Source organism: Bubalus kerabau, chromosome 6 (assembly GCF_029407905.1).
Source record: "Bubalus kerabau isolate K-KA32 ecotype Philippines breed swamp buffalo chromosome 6, PCC_UOA_SB_1v2, whole genome shotgun sequence".
Taxonomy (NCBI): Eukaryota; Metazoa; Chordata; class Mammalia; order Artiodactyla; family Bovidae; genus Bubalus; species Bubalus kerabau.
Genome location: NC_073629.1, coordinates 84,457,156 through 84,473,642, shown reverse-complemented (window position 1 = coordinate 84,473,642; position 16,487 = coordinate 84,457,156). Strand labels below are relative to the sequence as shown.

At 42.7% G+C, this 16,487-nt stretch overlaps 1 long non-coding RNA gene and 1 pseudogene across 1 annotated transcript in view; one reads left to right on the top strand and one right to left on the bottom strand.

The window, feature by feature from the left end:
• Window positions 1–9,949, bottom strand: part of LOC129656213 (uncharacterized) — a 46,386-nt gene extending 36,437 nt beyond the window's left edge. The window contains exon 1 of the long non-coding RNA XR_008716268.1: window positions 9,473–9,949. This is a non-coding gene — a long non-coding RNA (uncharacterized LOC129656213). The remainder of the gene's footprint in view (window positions 1–9,472) is intronic.
• Window positions 9,950–15,488: 5,539 nt separating this feature from the next.
• Window positions 15,489–16,184, top strand: LOC129656212 (P antigen family member 5-like; annotated as a pseudogene).
• The last annotated feature ends 303 nt before the right edge of the window (window positions 16,185–16,487 follow it).

The following is a 16,487-nucleotide window of genomic DNA, read 5'->3' as shown; positions in this document are numbered from 1 at the left end:
CTCAATGGGTACACAAATAAAGTTAAGTGGACACAGTGACAGAGATGGTTGTTATTTATGGGTTCAGTAACAGAGAAGGCTTCTCATAGTGTTTTATTTGGATGGTACTGCTGATGACTACTCAGTCTTCCAACAATGGAGACCCAAGCTTAGCCCCCTACCTGATACCACCCTCTGGAAAGATAAGATAATTACCTGGTGACAGGTTAATTGGACCACTGCATAATGGAAGGGGCAATAGATTGTCCTCTACCTTAAGAAGAATAATTAGATAGTGAAGTAGAGGGGAGGGATTAGAGATGGGAAGATCAAGTACAAAGTACCATTTTAAAAAAACAAAACCAGGACTTCCCTGGCAGTCCAGTGGTTAAAACTCTGTGCTTCCACTACAAGGGGTGCAAGTTGATTCATGGTTGGGTAATGAAGATTCCAAATGTCACATGGTGTGGTCAAAAAGCTAATACAATTTAAGGAAAAAACAAAACCCAAAGCTACTCAAAGTCAGGTTATAGCTGCATGTGCTATCACAAGCCTTGTGATTCCCCTGCTGTTGTACTTTCCATTCTTCATTACCACAAAAACTCATGAGAGCAGGGGGGTGTCTGTTTTGCTCTCCATCATATTTCTAGTACCTAGCACTGTGCCTGGGACATCGCAGAACTTGACAGATATGTGTTAAATGTTTGTTGAACGTCTTCTACATTTTAATATTTATCAAAACGTCGTAAAAGTATTTTGGTCAAAGTAGGTGCTAAACAGACATTTGTTAAGTGAAGAAAAACTACACTCCACCAGAGCATAAGCCTGTGGGCCAAATCCAGCCTGCCACCTGGTTTTCTATGGCCCACAAACTAAGAATGATTTTTTACACTTTTAGAGGGTTGGAAAAAGCTTAAAAAAAAAAAAGAATAATATTTTATGACACATAAAAAAGTATATGAAATTCAGATTTCAGTGTCCATAAATAAAGTTTTATTGGAACACGGCCACACTCATTTTTTTACATGTTGTCTGTGGTGCTTTCATGCTGCAGCAGCAGAGCTGAGTAGTTGTGACAGAGAACGTATGTCCCGCAAAGCTGAGAGTATTTACTGTCTGGCCCTTTACAGGAAAAGTTTGCCGACCCCTGCACCAGACCTTCCAAAGCACAGAGCACACTGGTTTTAAAGACACTGGTTAACACGATGTTGCCTCCTTCCTTGGCAGAGAGCTGCTCCTTCACTTTACTTTCTTCTAAAGAAAACAAACTGTGTTTCTTATATTTCATGACTTCAGGGTGAGACTTGTTCTAACACATGCCAGAGCCCTTAGACTCCTTTGTGCCATACTGGTAATATGAGATATATAGTAGCCAGGATAGATAAATACACAGAGAGAGATGGAAGGAGAGCCACAGAGAACACAAGGGGAAGAGACGGGGTTCTGCACTTCGGCACACCAGCTCTTTAAGACAAGTTTTACTTCTCTCAGCATCTCTTCAGAACCGTGTAATGTGGCTTTTCCAAAGCTTTGTTCTGTTTTTATTACAGTAAAATGTTTATTGTGATTACTGAGAGAATTGCTATCTTAAAACTGATGCTTACTATGGTCGAGTTTGACCTATATTTAGTGAAGCTATGTTTTAAGATAATACACTGAAGTTTATGAAGGAAATGTTGACCCTTTCCAAAGAGAGAAACTGGAATTTCTTTTCCTGAAATAGTGATTACATTAAATTAGAGAAGTGGACATATTTTTGTTATTGGACTTCTTCCTTACTCTATAAAATGCATCCCTCCATTTTATCTGCTATTCATCTAGAATAACCACATGCTAGTAACTGACTTTTGCATTACACTCCAGCAATTCTTGGAGAAGGAAATGGCAACCCACTCCAGTGTTCTTGCCTGGAGAATCCCATGGACAGAGGAGCCTCGTGGGCTACAGTCCTTGGGGTTGCTAAGGGTTGGACTTGACTGAGTGACTTCACTTTCACTTTTCACTTTCATGCATTGGAGAAGGAAATAGCAACCCACTCCAGTGTTCTTGCCTGGAGAATATCAGGGACGGGGGAGCCTGGTGGGCTGCCATCTATGAGTCGCGCAGAGTCGGACACGACTGAAGTGACTTACCAGTAGCAGCAGCCAGCAATTCTTTATCATTTAAGTTTATTACAGGCAGCCAGACCCTGATCCTGATTAGAAAGACAAGGACTATTTCCATAATTACTGCATACAAATAATAGCATTTATTCTGGCAATTCCCATCCTATTCAATCAGGCAAGATTCAATACAAAAAAAAAGAAGCTGATTTGCCAAAATCAGACATTTGTTAAGTGAAAAAAATTATGTGCGTACATCACATTCTGTTTTCTGAAGTTTATAGTACTCAGGGAGTACTTCTTGTTGGAAGTTCTACTTAAAAATTACAGAAGGATTATGATACTATCATCCACCTGATATAGGAAAACAAAGGAGAGTGGGCCATTTCAGAAATCACAACTTTTAAGCTAATTGCAGTTTCTAAAGTAAACCTAATGGTACTGCACAGAACAAGAATGTCTCTAATCTAATCTTGGCAGCATTGTGATTTCAAACTGCTAAACCATACAATATATTCACTTTTCCTTTGTGTGGGTTTGCATATTTACCTTCACCAAGGATCTTGCTCTGTGTCTTGGTTGTATATTGCAGCATTCATGATTGATGAATTGTTGTCAAGGACAAACTAAGGCTCCTGCATTTTACCAAAACAACTTTTTATGGAACACAAGATTTTTTCCAGGGGATACATGCAGATTTAGCATTATGCATTTTTGTCAATAGAATAAAGAGGATGGTCTAAAAAAATGGTGAACAAAATGAGAGCAAATATGAGGAAGTCACTGCAAATGGATGACTTGAATCCAAGGTAGATACATGCAAACATCAAAAAGACACACGCACCCCAAAGTTCACTGCAGCACTATTGACAACAGCCAGGACATGGGAGCATCCTAAATATCCATCAAAAGAGGAATGGATAAAGAAGACGTGGTACATATATAAATAGAATACTACTCAGCCATAAAAAGGAACAAAACGGGGTCATTTGTAGAGATGTGACTGAACCTAGAGACCGTCATACAGAATGAAGTAAGTCAGAAAGAGAAAAACAAGTATCATATATTAATGCATATATGCAGAATCTATAAAAATGGTATGAATGATTTTATTTGCAAAGCAGAAATAGAAACATAGATGTAGAGAACAAAGGTATGGATATCAAGGGGAAAGGGGTGGGGTGGGAGGAATTGGGAGGTTGTGATTGACACATACACACTACACATACTATGTATAGAATAGACAACTGTTGGGAATTCTACTTAATGTACTTGGTCCTAAATGGGAATGAAATTCAAGAGAGGAGATAAATGTAAATGTATGGTTGATTTATTTTGCTGTACAGTGGAAGGCAATACAATATTGTAGAGCAACTATACTGCAATAAAAATTTATTAATAAAAAATATATATGTAAACTTTCCTGGCCTTAAACCTGACTTCTAAGGAAAATGCCAATCCCAGAAGTTAAGATGACAATCATCCAACTGTTTCGTCCTTTACTGAGATCACTAGAAAGGAATACTTCTAACCCAACCCCAAATGTCTAAACAACCTAACTTCTAAAGAAAAATTATGTGTATATGCCCATGATGACCACAGAGCACGTGAATAGTTTCTGTTCTATTTGTTTATCCTTTCTGAACTTTTAAGACAATGTCTTGATCTCTCTGGCCACTCCTCCAACAACACTCCTCCTCCGAGGATCCTTGAAATCTCATTTACGATATAGACCAGGAATTCTCATTGAGTCCATTTCAACACCTGAAAAAACTTACCACTTACAAGTACCACTCTGTGATAAGAGGCATTTGATTCAAGTGTGTTGGAGTATGTCAGGACTGAAGTCATAAATCTCATGAACACTGTGATTCAATAAACAGTGGTCCATCTTTGGTCCCAAGAAGCAGTCAAATGGATTCATAAAAAACAAAGAGAAAAAAATCTGAAGGAAATAGGGGGAAAAATAACTATTTGTTAAATCTGAGTGCTGGGTACATGGATGTCTGATGCTTGCTCTATATTCCTATATTTGGAATACTTCATAATTTTGTAAATCTGTTTTTTCCTGGGGAAGAAGAAAGCTAAAAAAGTTCCCAGGTGCTCAAATTCTAAATGAAGAAATGATAAGGAAGAGGATAAATTGCACAGCATTTTTCTTTTTCAGGGGGAGTAAGTTGAAGAAAACCCTCAACTGCCGTTCCATTGGAGGGGCAGTGATCTAGGGGGTCCCTGGGAGCAATATTCTTATTCCACTGAAGGAGGTGAGCCAAGATACTTATAAGCTCTAGAGAAACTTTAACACAGGAAGCTATTTATCATAACAAGCTTGGTTGATACTGTTCCCATACTGAACCAATTAGGTTCGCCTATTTCGTCATACTTCATAACTTGGGATGATAGGTTTCCAAGTATGGTACAGCGTAGTAATTGAATTTTGATCAAACACACATGGCCCATAACCCAGTATGTGAAATTTTCAGAACAGTTCACAGCTTTTAAATATCCAGTCAACATGTTGCCAAAAGTACAGGATGTACTTGATGCAAGGGGGAGAGAAAGGGGAGGACTGAATCTTGGTAGAGCTGTAAGACAAATATTTTTGTTCTTGTTCTCTTCTTATTTTTCAAATAGCAGTGGAGAAAGGCTGTGGGATATCATATCATAACTCAAGTCTTGCCCTCGCTTGCTCTGTGTGCATAAACATCTCTGAGTCTCATTTCAGATTACCATTTATTTTTTTGCATGAAACTTTCATGTCACAGGCCTGCTACACACAACCTGTTACATTTTTTATTGAAGCACTAGCCAGAGTATTTCTTGACAACCTACTATATGTTAGGCTTTGGGTACACAGGTCAACTCTTTTGAATAAAGAATCAAGATCTCTGCTTTCATGTGATCTACTGTGGTTGCGGAGACAGACATAAAATAAAAAATATCAATAATTTTATCATCGTGCATGCTGAGTTGCTTCAGTCATGTCTGACTCTTTGCAACCCAATGAACTGTAGCCTGGCAGGCTCCTCGGTCCATAGAATTCTCCAGGCAAGAATGCTGGAGTACATTGCCATGCCCTATTCCAGGGGATCTTCCCAACCCAGTGATTGAACCTACTTCTCTTATGTCTCCTGCATTCACAGGCAGGTTCGTTACCACTAGTGCCATAACCTGTGATGATTAACATGAAGAAAACAGAGGGCATCAGGAGGAACAATAGTGGGGACCTGATCTATCCAGGAGAGAGGAAGTGGGGAGGAGAAGTAGGGGACACATCTCCAAGAAAGTGCCACTGAAATTGATTTCTGAAAGATGGGAAGTGATCCAAGAGAGAGAATGATTATTCACAGGAGAAGTAAGCACAGGGATAAACTAGAAGTAGGCTGGACTGCGGCAAGTTCAAGGACCTGAAGGCTAGTATATGCAGTGAGAAAGAGGCTCAAAATACAGGCAGGAGCCAGAACACACCATGCCATGTAAAGGATTATGTTCAGTGCAGTCACTGAAAAAGTGGTTGCCCAGGGAGTGACAGGGTGGGAGGCAGGCAAGACAAGAAGCAGAAAGACTAACTAGAAGCCTTGGCAATGGTCCAGGTGGGAAGTGATAGTGGCCTGGAATGGCGCAATGGCAGAGATGGAGAACAGTGGACACATCTGAGAGATAATTTGGAGAAGTGACATAATTGGAGATAACCAGATGTGGGAAGTGAGGGAGAAAGAAGTTCCAAGGACATTTCCAGGTTTCGAGCTTAAGCAATTCAGTAAATAGTCTAATAAATAACAACTAGTAAGTATAACTTGTAAGACTGCACTGAATGATGATGATAAGTCACTCCAGCCGTGGTCGACTCTTTGAGATCCCACAGACTGCAGCCCACCAGGCTCCTCTTTCCATTGGATTCTCCAGGCAAGAATACTGGAGTGGGTTGCCATGCCCCCCTCCAGGGGATCTTCCCAACCCAGGGATCGAACCCACATCTCTTACGTCTTCTGCACTGGCAGGCAGGTTCTTTACTACTAGCACCACCTGGGAAGCACCAAACGATAGGACTCCATCATTCCCACAAGCCCCCATGCTTGTGATGACATTCTGCTTCATCAGATTTTGTAAGAACAGATGCATTAATCAGATGGTGGGGATATAGAAACTTGCCACCTACATGCGTATCAAACTCACCATAAGCAGAAGAATGTCTCTGAGATATTAAAATCAGACTTTAACATAAATTGAGGATTTTTACTCTCAGCTCTGCAGACACAGTCACAGAAGTCTAGCCCTTGAACTAGAACAACCTGAAAGAAAACAAATTTCCTCTTTGAAAATGTTTAAAAAACAAGCACTTTTCTTTATTCACTCATGAGATTTTTTTCTTGAGAATTTTCAGTGTGAGGGTCATGAGGTAAATAAGACGTGTTCCCTGCCTGTGCTCTCAGGGGAGAAAAAGGCATAAAAATACACATAATATGGTGAATATGTTGTAGAGATCAAGCAATAGAGTTATATCGGACAGATGACAGGGTGATGAACTCTACAGGGGTACTGACACATGGTCATAGCTATGAAAGACCTCAGAGGGGTTGCATTTGAGAAGTCTTGAAAGACAAGAGTTTGTCAGTAGAGCAGAGGATGGGGAAGGGGGACTTCCAAGAGAAGGTAACAGCATAAGATAAGACATAAGGGTCCTAAAGAGGACAAGGTGCTCAGAGCTAGAATCCTCAGGGTGAAACCACAGGGTGTGTGATCCAGTCTGGAAAAATCATTTTTCCATTCCAAAGTCTGAAAAACATGACCAGTCTAGTCTGATTTATCTACTCTTAATTGACCCAGGCAGAGAATTCTCTTTTGTGTAGGCCCCAACCAACAAGGACCTCTTACTGTGACCACTGCCTGAAGATTGCCCACGGTTACCTGTTGAGATAAGCAGCTATGATCCTAATCCGTCCCCACACTGGGCCAAGGCCACAGGATCAGGTCATCTATGGTGCCTAGAAAGATGTGGCCATCGGACTCCCTTGGAAGTCCAGTGGTTAGGCCTCTGTACTTCCGTGGCAGGAGGCACAGGTTCAATCTCTGGTCAGGGAACTAAGATCTGCATGGCTCTGAGTGCCACCAAAAAACAAAAAAGATGCAGCCTTAGCCCAGGTGGTGCTAGTGGTAAAGAACTTGTCTGCCAATGCAGGAGGCATAAGAGATGTGGGTTCGACCCCTGGGTTGGGAAGATCCCCTGAAAGAGGGCATGGCAACCCACTCCAGTATTCTTGCCTGGAGAATCCCACAGACAGAGGAGCCTGGTGGGCTGCAGTCCATAGGGTCGCAAAGAGTCAGACACAACTAAAGTGACTTTGCACAGATGGACACAATGCTTATGTGGGCTGGAGAATACAAACAATGGCTGTGACCTCTAGTATTATCAGGCTGGCTAATTGGTAGTACAGCTGCCCCTATATAACAAAGAATGACCACTACCAAAAAAGTGTGTGTGCATGTGTGTGATCTTTAAATTTTAATAGCTAGTCAGACAGTCCTTAGAGAGAGAATTGGCAGCTTTGGCCTGGAGGCTGCTCCCCCACCTGTCTCCAGGCACTGCAAACACAGCTGTGTAAGAAGGAGACAGTCAGAGCTTCCAAGGAAAGAAATGGTACCGTCTGGGGGAGTGAGGTGGGGGAGCAGACTAACAATGGGAGCGCCTTTCTCACAAACCCACTTGGGACAGGGCCTGTCTAGCAACTGCAAAAATTAGCAAGGAGGACATGATCAGGCTTTTTTTTTCCCTCTTTTTTTTTTAACTTCACTGTAAAATCATTGAAAACCCGACTCAATGGCCATTTTAAAACCATTTTTTAAAGGATGAGACAGAGCACAACATTCAAGCGGAGAGGAGAATAAGGTAGCATGTGTCTCTGGCAAGATTCATATTCAGGTATCCTTCCCGCATGGAGGTGAAATGGAAAGACGATTCATGCTCTGTCACAGAACTCGGAGTTCCTTACACAAAACGCAGGACTCCCTGAGAAAGTGCCTAGAAACTTCTTTATCTGAATTTCCCCAGACTGCGAAGTGCAGGCATTTTTTAAAGTTCAACTCTTTAGAGGGGAAAAAAAAAAAAAAGTCAGCGGAGGCAAGATTTCAACAGATGTTAGCAGTTCTAGAATGGCCAGGGGGCTGCCGCTCCCCGAAGAAAGGGGAAATTCGCAAAGGGAAAGAAACAAGTCGTTTTGGAAGAAGAAAACCCCAGCAAGGAGGTATTTTCCGTATCATTTTAATCACAAAATAGCACGAATGCGGTCTGTGCCTGCGTGCTACCCAAACGTCGATCTCAATACCACTGAACGCTGGTTTGAAAATTTCCATTTTTGTAATTTGCTTTCCTTTGTTAAGCCAAGACTTGAGAGAAACCTGGCAGCCGTCTCCAAGTCTGGCACGATTTTCCTTCCGACCCACTCGGTTGGTGGGGATGTGGAGGGGACCGCACAAGAGAGGAGAGAGAGGGAAGGAGGTGGCTTGAGAAGCGCCCGCCCGCCCACCGGGGCCTGCGGAGGGAGCAAGCCCGGCGTCTCAGCCAGGGCGTTTGGCTCCACCTACAGGAATCTGAGGGCACTCGAAGCAGATCCCTCTGCCGCCACGGAAACCCAAGGTGGGGGGACTCGGACAACTGCTGGAGAATTTCCCAGCCAATAGGAACGGGCTCTAAGGAGCTGACGGTAAGGAGTCGGGAAGTAGGGATCGCCATCACCGGATCCACAGCGGCATGTCAGATCCAGCTCAGGGATTCGTACTTAGGGAGGAGAAAAGACTTCATGCCTCCCCTATAACCTATGATTGATTTCACGCGTAAAATGTAAGCCCCATCTGAGGACAAGGGCAGTGTCTGGTCCGAGTCCAGGACCAGCATACAGCCACTTGTGCTCAACTGCTTAATGAATGAATGAACAAACAAATGAATCTAACCCACTGGATAACACACACGGTTAAACATCAGAGATCTAACGTGATTACAAACGCTTTTTCCCTCCAGGTATATTTATAGAGTTGTCAGGCATTTTGCTAATGGCCAGTAATTGCTGAAAAAAGCTACTGCACTATCTACACTATTCCAGCGTTCCACCTCCAATGTGGGTAACACTAATTAAGAACCACTCATTTCCTCTGATGCCCTTAATTTGCAGATGAGTAAATAGAGGTTTGAAGAGGGGTTTTGTTGTTGTTGTTGTTTTGTTTTGCCCCCGAGTCATCCACTTTGTGGGTGACAGAACTGGTTTGGGGCTAAAATTTCCTGACCTTCTCTCTGTTGTCTGTTTTCTAAGGCAAGAGATTTGTTCTGCTGGACGGTGGAATGGCCTGACAGATACACTTAGTTGATTGTGGCAGGCGGAAGTTCGCTCCCCACCTACCTGTTGTCCTGTCCCTGAGCTTCTCTCTCAGCTTCTGCAGGAGACTGAGGCAGCTGCTCCTGCTGCTTTACTCCAAAAATCAAACGCTGCCTGGAAATGGTGCCAACTGGCTGCTAAACTTACGAATTCATTTTTTTTTTTTAAAGCCTAAAGGACGGAATCTTTGAGCCTGCGGGTTTGTAAGCTACAAACAGGCAGGTGCTGTGTTTTAGCAACACAGGTGTCTTATATCCAATATCTAGCACATGTACTTATCCAAAGTGCTTAATAAGCAGTTATTGAATTTCCCAATGATAGTTATGGATGAAGATGATATTTACCAATTGAAAAAGAATTTTTGCTGTAGGCAGTTAGCACTCAGTTTCCTTTAAAAAAAAAAAGAAGATTCTTCCTGTAAATGTGATTCTCTTTGCATTGTATCAGATAAATGATGATGTAGTGAAAGTTGGAGATGAGAAGATCCAGATTCCAACCACAAGCCATCTATAAAATGGAAATAAATAATACTGTTATGACCTCCTAAAGAATTAGACATGAATCATTATTACAGTAATAATCACAGCATTAATAACAGCTTTGAGGTATTATTAAGTGCTAACTACATTCTAGACTCTCTGCTAACCACTTTAAGTGCATTATCTAATTTATCCTCATAACGACCACATATGGGTTACAATTATTATGCCCATTTTACAGAATGAGGGAACTGAAGTTTATAGACACTGAGGTGCTCACCTACATGACAGCTTATAGTGGTGAGGCCAGTCCTGGAACCCAACTCCTACCTGACTCCACTAGTGTGTGTGCTGAGTCACTTCCATCGTGTCTGACTCTTTGTGATCCCATGGACTGCAGCCCCCCAGGCTCCTCTGTCCATGGGATTCTGCAGACAAAAATACTGGAGTGTGTTGCCATGCCCTCCTCCAGGGGATCTTCCCAACCCAGGGATCAAACCCATGTCTCTTATGTCTCCTGCATTGGCAGGCAGGTTCTTTACCACTCCACACTCCATAAACATGGTTACACAATAGATACCTATTGACTGATTCAATGCTAGTGATATTCAAATTTTTGTCTCTTAGTTCTTAGTTCTCATGGGGATTCTATACTTTTATTTCCAATTATTGAAATAATGGCATTAATCGTACATTCCACTACTGTTTAAATTTAAAAGGACATAAGCCAAACTCCTTTTTTTCTTTCATAAGCATTTACTGAGAACTATCCATATTCAGACCCACTCCAGTGTTCTTGCCTGGAGAATACCAGGGACAGGGGAGCCTGGTGGGCTGCCATCTCTGGGGTCGCACAGAGTCGGACACAACTGAAGCGACTTAGCAGCAGCATCCATATTCAGAGGAGCTTCCCAGGTAGCACAAGTGGTAAAGAACCTGCCCTCCAAAGTAGGAGACGTAGGAGATGAGTCAGGAGCATCCCCTGGAGGAAGACACAGCAACCTACTGCAGTATTCCTGCCTGGAGAATCCCACAGACAGAGGAGCCTGGTGGGCTACAGTCCATAGGGTTGCAAAGAGTCAGACATGTCTAAAATGACTTAGCACGCACACACCCATCCATATTCAGACCTCCAAGCTTGGTCAGGGGCAGTGGTTCTCAACTAGGGGTGATTTAGCCCTCCAGGAGACAAAGGCAATGTCTGGAGACAATTTTGGTTGTCATACAGGGGGTGGGGAGATGCTATTGGCCTCTAGTGACTGGAGGCCACGGTTGCTGCTAAACAGCCTACAGTACAGATGACATCCCACCACAGCAGAGTTATTTGGCCCAAAATAATAGCAGCAAGATTGAGAAACCTTGGCTTAGGAAGATGGAGATGAATCAGGCAGATATAATCATTAATCATCTGATATGGTAGATGTATATATAAATCTGGAGCACAAAGTTTACGAAGATACTTATGTGGTGACAAAAGATAAGTGCCCCAAAGCCCATAAAGAGTTATGGGGTTTACTGTGGGCTGGGAAAAGCTTGGTGGAGGCAGTGGCACTTGAGCTAGGGACAAAGAAGAGATACAATCTGGATTCCAGATAAAAAGGACAAAGAGTGTGCCGGGTGTGGGTGTGCCTAAGGAATGTTGGCTTATTTTAATTGGAGTGGAGGACGTGTGAAGAGGAGTAGTGGAGAAAAGGAGGTAACATTTGTTGGGGCCAGATCAAAGCGCCTTGAGCACAAAGAGAAAGACTCCGAACTTTCTTTGTAAGTAATGGGAAGCCATCCGATATTTTCACATGGAGTAATAACATGATCACAATGTTCTGGGGAGATGAATCTAGCAGCTGAGTGAAAACGAACTGTAGAGAATAAGCTGGAGACAGGAAGACATGTCAAAACACTACTGTTGCATGTCTTACTATTAAAAGGAAACCACTTAGCTATTTTAGTTTTTATTAGTAGCAACCAATAATACAGTGATTATTGTGATTCAAAGCCAAACACTGTCTATGCAACCTCACTTAGTGTTCTTGTCTGTCACAAGGATCTCCCCATTTTACAGATAAGGGAACAGTCGGAGTGACTAGGAAACAACAGTGTCAGAATCTGGCTATCAAAGCCTGTGCTCCTAACTGCTTGATGTGCTGTGTACAAGGCTGAGATTCTTAACCTCTTGACCAAACCAGACTGTTCTTTCTAAGGCAGACAATAAAACGAGGCAGCCCAGGCCCCCACTGGGAATGGGAAGGTCTAGGACAAACAGCCTCAGGAAATGCGCTCCTCCTTGGCCGACAGAGCTGACTGTAGGGAGAAAGGGAGTGTTTCTCTGGGCTAATTTTGGAGGTGTGGGGAGCATAGGCATATGCCTTATTACAAACACACTTACACAATACAGTCCCTTAATTTATTTGGAGTTAAATTGGTTCCCCCCAGGAGGGCGGTAAATGAGAGCAAAATGGGAATGTCTGTAACAAAGATCGAGCTTCTCACATCAAGCCTCTCCTGGCTGATGAGGTAGCAAGCAGAAGACATGAAGTGGGGAGTAGAAAGGCTGTGACTCAGAAATTCCTTGTTTACTTGGCTCCTGAGCAGATGGCTAACTGGATCCAGGTGTGTGCTCTGGTTTTGTTTTAGAGACTTTTGGCCACAGCCAGGGAAGGAGAGGAAAGGTGTTGACCGTATCCGCAGACAGAGTGGGTGGCAGCATTAGAAATCAGTGGAGGTGCTGACAGAGGCATGGCCATACACACCAGCTGGCACCAGCAGCTGGGTGGGCTCTTCATGACCTGCAACTAGAGTGTCTTTGGTCACCCAGGGCACCAGTTTTGTCATGAAAGATTCATTGCAAAAAATTAGAGAAGGATAGAACCAAAATGGTGGCCATCACTGAGTAGCCAAGAACCAAGAGGTAGAGTACATGTGAGAACATCCTTGAAAATGTCCAGGTTTATCTGGAAGGAGTTGAGATGGTGGAAACTCTCACAGAGCAGGCAGGGGAAGAGTCAGAGAGACTTCCACGGCTTTTGATGCCCAGTCTTTTCATGGTAACTCTCCATCTTGGGATAATCTTTAAACTCGTTGGGAAAGTTTGTGATCTACAATTTAAGGGTAAAAGGCTCCAGGATTCCGGAGTTCCAATTCTTCCTTTTAAAGTCCCACAGCATTGAGCAAATGTAAATTCTAGCCATAGTCTCTTAGATCTGACAGCCTAGTAAATAGACTTCTTAAAAAATTCAGAGAACTTCCCTGTGGTCCAGTGGTTAAGAACCTGCCTTGCATGCAGGGGATGCAGTTTTGGTCCCTAGGCAGAGAACTAAGATCCCACTTGCCACAGAGCATTTAAGGCCATGCACCACAGCTACTGAGCCCACGCACCATGAGTAGAGAGTTTGTGTGCCACAGGGAAAGATTCTGCATGTGACAATGAAGACCCCACGTGCAGCAACTAGGATCCGACATGGCCAAATAAATAAATAAATATTTTTTTAAAAATTCAGGACCCAATCTACTCTCTAGATTAGAACTCCTCAAGATCAAAGATTGAATTTGTACCACCAAACTTAAGAGGTGCTCAAGAAGTATCTGAGTTGAATTCAGGGCAGTCTTCTCCTGAAACATCAAGAGTATTACTAGATGCATTAATATAATGTTTAAATACAAGTTTTATTTTCATCTAATTAAAAAAAAATAGCCTAATCTTATGTATCAATATGCCTGTTTCTACAAAGCAAATTTGGAAAACTCAGCAGTGGCCACAGGACTGGAAAAGGTCAGTTTTCATTCCAATCCAAAAGAAAGGCAATGCCAAAGAATGCTCAAACTACCGCACAATTGCGCTCACCTCATATGCTAGTAAAGTGATGCTCAAAATTCTCCAAGTCAGGTTTCAGCAACACATGAACTGTGAACTTCCAGATGTTCAAGCTTGTTTTAGAAAAGGCAGATGAGCTAGAGATCAAATTGCCTACATTTGCTGGATCATCAAAAGAGCAAGAGAGTTCCAAAAAAACGATCTATTTCTTCTTTATTGACTATGCCAAATCCTTTGACTGTGAGGATCACAATAAACTGTGGAAAATTCTGAAAGAGATGGGAATGCCAGATCACCTGACCTGCCTCTTGAGAAACCTGTATGCAGGTCAGGAAGTAAAAGTTAGAAGTAGACATGAAACAACAGACTGGTTCCAAATTGGGAAAGGAGTACGTCAAGGCTGTATATTGTCACCCTGCTTATTTAACTTATATGCGGAGTACATCATGAGAAATGCTGGGCTGGAAGAAGCACAAGCTGGAATCAAGATTGCCGGGAGAAATATCAATAACCTCAGATATGCAGATGACACCACCCTTATGGCAGAAAGTGAAGAAGAACTAAAGAGCCTGTTGATGAAAGTTAAAGAAGACAGTGAAAAAGTTGGCTGAAAGCTCAACATTCAGAAAACGAAGATCATGGCATCTGGTCCCATCACTTCATGGCAAATAGATGGGGAAACAGTGTCTGACTTTATTTTTTTGGGCTCCAAAATCACTGCAGATGGGGACTGCAGCCATGAAATTAAAAGACGCTTACTCTTTGGAAGGAAAGTTATGATCAACCTAGACAGCATATTAAAAAGCAGAGATATTACTTTGTCAACAAAGGTCCATCTAGTCAAGGCTATGGTTTTTCCAGTAGTCATATATGGATGTGAGAGTTGGACTATAAAGAAAGCTGAGCACTGAAGAATTGATGCTTTTGAATTGTGGTGTTGGAGAAGACCCTTGAGAGTCCCTTGGACTGCAAGGAGATCCAACCAGTCCATCCTAAAGGAAATCAGTCCTGAACATTCATTGGAAGGACTGACGTTGAAGCTGAAATTCCAATATTTTGACCACCTGATGCGAGGAGCTGACTCATTTGAAAAGACCCTGATGTTGGTAAAGATTGAAGGCAGGAGGATAAGGGGACGACAGAAGATGAGATGGTTGGATGGCATCACCTCAATGGACATGAGTTTGGGTAAACTCTGGGAGTTGGTGATGGACAGGGAGGCCTGGCGTGCTGCGGTTCATGGGGTCGTAAAGAGTTGGATACGACTGAGCAACTGAAGTGATACAAAGCCTTTGCCCATAGTTTGTAAGTTGTCCTAATACTAAGACCAAATGCCAAAAGGCACATGTTTTTTACTGGAGAAAATCTGGAAGAGACAGTTATACGAAAACGTACTACTCAGAAGGACCTGTTTCGCTGTTTTTGCTTGTATAAGTGGCGTCACTGTGCGTGTATGCATGGTGAGTCGCTTCAGTTGTGTCTCTTTGAACCCTATGAACTCTAGCCCACCAGGCTCCTCTGTCCATGGGATTCTCCAGGCAAGAAGTGGGTTGCTATACCCTCCTCCAGGGGATCTTCCTGACCCAGGGATTGAACCTGCGTCTTGCATTGCAGGTGGATTCCTTACTGCTGATGCCACTTCCCCAAGTGGCATTATTAGGCCTCTTCAAACCAAACAGTGTCCTGTGAAAACAGGGAAAGCCAGAAACCAAAGTTCTCATTGCTATGGCCTCTCCATGTTGTTACCGTACATGGGATGTTCCATATGGAGATGAGGAATAAGACTAAAAGCACAGCTCTTCAGGCTTGAGGGTGTCAAACAACTGGAAATGTCCCTAATCACTTTACATGTATCCCGCCCTTCAAAATAGCTAGCTTGAATCCAATCCAGTGGATGATGTATTACTTAACCTTGAAGTATCAGACTAGCTTCAAGTCTTTATTGACTACTCTCTATGCATATGGCATAGAACTAGAAGACACAGAGATAAGAAAAAAAGGCCAACAATAGTTATGCCAGGGAGGTCATGTTCCTGCCATCCTGATTCTTCCTTATTGAATCAAACTCAGCCAGTAGATCCTCATAGCAATATGGCCGGGGAGTAAGTTGGAAAATATGAGTGGGCATGTAAACACAAGATCCAACTCTGCATGGAAATGATGGACAGTCTTCCAGCCAGTTGGACCTCTGGTTGCTCAGCAGCCCAGTGATAAACAATCTGAACTAGGGAAACCAGCAACTGAGAGTTAGGATATTATACCTGCTCAGGACAGTGAAGATGAAGGGGCACCTGCTCAAGGGCCTGTTATGGAAGCTGATCAGTAGGCACTGGCTCTGTTGAAGACTCTGGATAAGCCCAAAGGTGGTCCTAATGTCAAGGAGGAGAGTCTACCAAGTCTAGAGCCCATTAAGATGCCAGAAGCATGTGAAGGGACAACCACAATTTAAACAAAGACAGACTGAAACCAAGCATGCTGTTCTTATGTTGGAAATTTGCTGTTAACTATCTCTCGATAAAGTTTCACAACTTAAAAAAAAGAAAAAGGGTCAAAATAGGACCCTGGACCCCAACTTTCGGCTTATAAGCTAGTTGAAGAAAACACAGTGAAGATGGATGAATAGAAGACAGTATTTGTTCCTTAAACACCTGCTGAGTGCCTAATTTGAGCCAGGCTTTGTGCTAGACAACAGCAGTAGCAAGGCTGAATTGGTTCCATTTTGTTCAGTTCAATGCTTATTATTCATTTGGTA